Raw genomic sequence first — 6260 nt, 5'->3', positions numbered from 1 at the left:
GTCTCTTGCCCTTTGCCCTCACTTGCATTAGGGCAGCACTCCTCTGGCCTTAGCCCTTTTGAGCCAATGTATAGCTTCCTCTTTTTATTCCTTTCTTCTGCCCGGCCATCAGACTTTTCACCTCTAACCTCATAATCCCTAACTTTCTGCTCTTTAGATAACTCCTCCAGGAATAAGCAGACTCCTTCTCACCCCAACCTGTTCTGACCAGTCCAAATGACCTTAAGGTTCACCCAGGCAAAAGGGTCCTCCTCAAAACTCACTCTCCCAAGTCCCTACAATCAAAATGGGCTGGTCCCTACATGGTCACCCTAATTACCCCACCACTGTAAACCTTCCAGAAAAGTTCCCTTGGTACCATCTCTCTCTAATCAAGACCTTCCATGAACTACCACTCCCTTTTCTGACCCATACCACTCCCTCTCTCTCTTCTCCTACTCTTCCACCACACTGTCCCCAACCTAGCTTCAAATTTCACGCTCCTCTTCTACTCTACCTTTTATTCTGGAGTCACCTAGTGACTCCAGTCTCATCCCATTTTCTCCCACAGGCCCACTGCCAGCAACCTTGGTGGATAAACAATAGCCCACCAGCCATGTCAATTGCCACCCTTTTTTGGCCTTGTTCTCTCTTCTTCCCTCCCTCTCAAGGGAGTAGCACGCAATCCTCTCCTTCATCCACAGGCCTGAAAAGATCCCTCAACTTCACTTTATCTCAAAGTGACAACATTTCTCATATGCAGATGGAGGCTGGATTTGTTGGTTTCACTCCTCATCTGCTTACTCTGCCCTCCCTATTCCCCTCAATGCCTTTCTTACCCAGCACATCTGCCTAGCCTATTCCAAGATTAAAGGCTCCTCCCTCTTTGTTCAATCTAATGCATACCTCCAATACTACACTTCTCCCAGGGAAGTGCAGGTTACCTTGCACTATTCCTACTTTGACTCCTTCCATCACTTGCACCTTAATTCTACTCCCACCTTTGGATCCATCACCAGCAATACTCTTTTATTTACCCCAGCAGCCCTCTGCTTCTCCTCCTCACTTCCTACCCCTCTCTCTACCCTGGTAGGAATCTTGCTGCCAGATGCCTGTGTAACTGCACCATTTCTATCCATTACCACCATCATCAAAATATCCAAGTAGATCAAACTGTGTTCCTTAAGGCCAAGGGCAAGGTTTTACAAACCAGCTACTTCCTGGGAACCCCCTCCTGTTCCCCCTGACAAGATTAATGTCTCTGGCCTAAACTGTTCATGGCTGGTGGACAGATCCTACCTTCCTTCTTTTCCCTGGGCAAAGTAACACTATGTCCTGCTAGCAAAGTCTCCAATCTTCTTTTGCCTCCAACTCATTCCCTGTGTGCAGGGCTGAGCCTGAATGTCAAGGTGTCTATCCTTTGCTCCATTTGTTCTCTTTTCACATGTCCTCATGAGTGCCTGGAGATGGCTCCTTTTTCCTTTGTGGCTCAAACTCCTACTTTTACTAGCCTACCAACTGGATGTGTGTCTGTGCTCTTATATATCTTTCACTGTTTTGTCTTTTTGGCCCCTGCAGATGCCTCATTTCAAGTCCCCTCCATCCTCCCTCTCAATCCAACCCCTCCAGCAGGGCTGTCCAGCTGGTGCCCCTTCTAGCTGCCTTGGGGATAAAAGTAGGTACTGGATTGGGCTCAGGGGTCTGGCTACATCTCTTACCGATTACAAGACCCTCTCTATTGAGCTTGGAGACTCTTCAGGAAATTGCACAACAATGTACTGAGGTACAAGACCAATTGGGTTCTCTAGCAGGTATGGTTCTCCAGAACCTCTACCTGCAGAAAAAGGTGGTGTGTTATCTGGCCCTTGGGAACAATGCTGCTTTTATCATAACAAGTCTGGCCTGGTGAGGGAGGGGACCAAGAGACTACTAGACCAAGCCCCAAAACTTGATTAATTACAATCACAGTCCCTGTCCTGCTCCATGTGGGAGTCTCTCCTCCTGTGAATCCCACCACTCATGGGACCCCTACTACTCCTCATCCTGGTTCTTCCTTTTGGATCCAGTCTATTCAAGTGTGTCCGCTGTTAGTGAAATAGCTTCTTTCCCATAGCTTAGTACACTCCTTTCCCTCTCCACAGCTTAGCATGCTCCCTTCCTAGGCAACACTAGGCCCATTTTGTGAAGGCAGTAAATATTCAGCCTCCAACCTCCTTCACTTTGGGGTGGCACTCCTCTGGGGGCAGCTACCACCATATAAGTAAACAAGATCCCCTTAGAGTGACCTTCAGGTTTGGGCAGTTGCAGGACCCCTTATCTACTATTTGGACAGCAGCCATAAATCCTAGTCTGCCATGATGAAGCCCCTGGCCCACGTGTCCATATCAGGGTCTCTGCCTCCTAGACCCTACTAGCCCCTCCTAAACTTCCTAGGTTATATAGGTCACCTCAGACAATAGCTAGTGCTTCTTCTCACTTCTCCCTGTGAGAAGTGGTCTTGCCAGTCCTTTCTCTGCAATACACCTTTCTTTCTTCTCTGTACCTGGATGTCTGTGTGGTGTTTTGGCAAAGTCCAAATAATCTAACAGTAGCAATTTCTTAAAGGAACGTATGGAAGCTTTCACCAACCAAAAGTTCACCGAACTCTCCATGGCAGGATACCAGGTCCTGAAAAAGGAGAGCCTCAGGACACCTCCACTTCTCTCTATGTTTAAACCCTAATGCCCCAAAACAACAGGAAACAGCTAGACAGTGTCTTGCCCATCCTCTGCCTCTTACTTTTAAACCTATGCATAAAAAGCATAGGAATCAGGGGTGGGGTGGAGAAGGAGGATGGGGAGGGATGGGAAGGGGAAACAAAGGAGGGGGCTACAATGCTTGAGAAGAAATGTACTCATTATCTTGCCCATGTAATTGTAACCCCTCTGTACAGTATTTTCACAATAAAAAAATAAAAAATAAAAAAATAGCATAGGAATCTAAGGACTTGGAGTTAGCTTGCCCATCCTGCCAAGTCCTCACCTTGCATCCTTCTTGTTTACAAAAACCTGCTAAGTGTCTATTTCCTGGATGCTATACCACTTTGCCCCAGTTGCATCAGGCCCCCTACACCTTTTCTCCTACACCTCTTTTCCGAATTTAACTCTTCCCCCAATCCCCATAGCGCACGTAATGTGACCCATGACAGTCCCCGAATTTCGCTTAAATTTGTCCATACCTGTCCAGCTCTACTGCCTCCATTCCCACTTGCAGCATTCCATTTCTGCTTGGAGCAGGCGGGCAGATCTGATGCCCAATAAAGCCTTGAGCCTGTATAAGTTGCTGGGCTGTCATTTCTTAGAAAATGCAACTGTTCAAACTAGACATCAATGACCACTGCGCTGTTTCCATCTGGTCCGATGGGCAGGGATGTGTGCACTGCGCAGGACCGGAAGTTGGGGCGTGTTCACTACCCAAGCAGAGCTGACAAGCCCAGGCCTCCACGGCCCGCTTCACTCACCCTTCAGAGTAGTCTTCCTTGGGTCCTCCTGTGTGGTCCTCCCCCTTCAGGCCGGGCTCCCCCGGTCTCCTTGTCTGTGTCCTCCACACTGAGAGGAGAGCCTGGGCAGCGGCGGTGACCAAGGCGGCAGCTGAGTCTCCGGAGCCGCCGGAGTCCAACATGGCGTCTAGGCCGCACGCGCTGGGTGACCTGGCGACGGCGGCCGCAGCGGCCAATTCCCCGCGTTTCTGGAGCATCAGGCCCCGGAGGCTCCCACGTGCCTCCAGGCCAGCAGAGCACAACGCCAGACCGGAAAGCCAACCTCGCCTGTCAGTCCTGCCGGAAGCCCCGCCCCCCCGCTCCTCGAGGGCCTCAGGCCGTTGGCGCCTTTGGAGGGACGCACACATCCCCATGGCAGAAAGGAACCGGGCTGTCATTACCTCCGAAACAGACAGGACTGCTCTCTGCACAGTAGAGAAGCCTAACCCATACACTTTCAGCTACAGAATGAAACTCCACAGGGTCAGAGATTCTGCTCATTGAAAGGAAGTAGGAAGCGGTTGAGACAATGTCTTGGGGTGGGAGCGCCATGTATGTATCTAACAATAGATGTGGTAAAATGGCGCCTGTGTCTGTCTGTCACATACGAAGGGGACTGAAGTGATTTTACACGCGCTGCCCATGTGAGCATGTGAACTTGCTTATAGACTGAACTGTATAGATCTAAAACCCACCGGATCGTGAGACATTAGTCACTCGCCACAGTGAAACCAAAGGAGGCGACTCTTCCAAGGACCACAAAGGCTAAATGCCTCTATCTTCTGATCAGAAAACAGAATATCCATGAAAATGAAAAAAAGAAGGAATGGTTTTCAGTTAACTCATTTTAGTGGTGTTGTGCAGGTGCTAGGCAGTGAGGTCAGGGCATGAATGCCATCCCTGACCTTTCTTGTTCTAGGCCAGCTCTCTTCCACTTGAGTCACAGCTCCACATCCACCTTTTTGGTAGTTCATTGGAGATAAGAATCTTATGGACTTACCTGCCCAGGCTGGCTTTCAACCTGGATCCTCAGAGCTCAGCCTCCTGAGTAACCAGGCTTACAGGATGAGTCCCAGTGCCCCACCTTATCTTAATCATTTTTGAGTCAGCCTAAATTGATTGGATATGAGTATGTCATTATGATATTACCATAGGGATGAAAGGGACTAAGGAAGATCCTCTTCACAGCAGTTAATAGTAAGAGAAATGTCTATCTTTGGTCTGATGTGGGGAAATAATTTGCAATATAAGTGAGAAGTAAATATCAGCTTTTCTTTTTGGCAGTACTAGAATTTGAACTCATGGCTGCACATTTGCCTATTCATACCCAGGTGACTTATATTTACTAATGAGGCAAAAATTGTACAGTTTTCATCATTGTAGCATTTTTAACTGTTTTTCTTTCAAGTCTTGAAATATACATAGCTGATTTATAGGTATTACATATTTTTCACCTGCTTTAAGAAACAATGTACCTCTTTTCCCAGAGCAATTAAATGTTAGCTGCGATAATCCTAATTAGTAAAGAAAACCTGACCTTATCACCTATGACCATCAGTAATGGTACTTCAATAAAACTACTGACATTCTTTAGCCACTTGGGATATTGCCGAATTTGAGGGAACTGTATTTAGGTTCTGGATGGTAAGTGAATGTTGAGACCACAGAACAGCTTCAGAGGCCCCCTCTAAATGGCCCTTGCAGAAAATCTGGTTAGCTCCTACTTCAGGTTCTGCATCACCAGAAGCAAAGAGACGGCTAGCTATTAAAGCAGCTGCTTTAAATAATATGGACACCTCCATGGAAGTTCTCCATGTTCTCCATGGAGAACACAACAAATGTGCTTGATCTTCCATACCACAGAAGCCAGAAGTAATAAAGATAAAACACTACTTAAAAGGTGACAAAGCACAAGATCAATGATTGTCTCGTGAGAATGTAATCTGTATCTTAATAGGACAAGAAAAGTTGCTGACATACACATAGAATGCAATATTAGGACTGCTTCTAAGTTAAACTTTTTATAGGAAAATCTATTTCTGTAATCCTTTCTATTAGTCTTGGAAACTCTAGGAGTCTCTTCACCAGTTATTGTTCCACCTGCTGAACCCATTGATCTTGTGCTATTGAGATGAAAGTTGTTCGATGTGTTAATTGAAATATCCACATTTTGGTGTGCTTCTTCTGGGCTTGCTATGAAGTTTCTGACAGTGTGACGGCAATCATCTTCCTACAACAAGCTGAAGGTAAACTGATAGTCCATCAAAAGGCTGTAGTAACTTGTTTCTCTAAGTCAATTGTCAACATAATGATTTTAGAATCCCATAATTGGCATAGATAACCTTTTATTCCTCTGGATGCACATAAACATTCTACTGTGTGCACATGAGATATAATTGTATGGTCACTACATGTACAAGCTGTACATTGTCCACCATTGGTTGGACCTCCTTAATAACCTAGCATGTAATCTTGACATTTTTTACCTGTAGGGAGATATTCTACACTGTTCAAACACACTATTATTGATACAAGTACTATGTCCATTGCACTGGCCAGCTGGACACTAGATAAGGGACCACTCATATTTCTTTTCTTCTGGGCAAAGATTGGTGTCAAGAATTTTCTCATTGTGGGCTGGGAAGGTGGCTCAGTGGTAGAGCGCTTGCCTTGCATGCATGAGGCCCTGGGTTCGATTCCTCAGCACCACATAAGCAGAAAAAAAAGCCAGAAGTGGCGCTGTGGCTCAAGTGGTAGAGCGCTA

At 46.5% G+C, this 6260-nt stretch overlaps 1 pseudogene; it reads right to left on the bottom strand.

The window, feature by feature from the left end:
- Window positions 1–5261: 5261 nt before the first annotated feature.
- The window catches only part of LOC105998621, a 4626-nt pseudogene continuing 3627 nt past the window's right edge, over window positions 5262–6260 (bottom strand).

The sequence above is a fragment of the Dipodomys ordii genome, unplaced genomic scaffold (assembly GCF_000151885.1).
Source record: "Dipodomys ordii isolate 6190 unplaced genomic scaffold, Dord_2.0 Scaffold167, whole genome shotgun sequence".
Lineage (NCBI taxonomy): Eukaryota > Metazoa > Chordata > Mammalia > Rodentia > Heteromyidae > Dipodomys > Dipodomys ordii.
The sequence above is the reverse complement of the archived record's forward strand: the minus strand, read 5'-3'. Positions and strand labels throughout refer to the sequence as shown.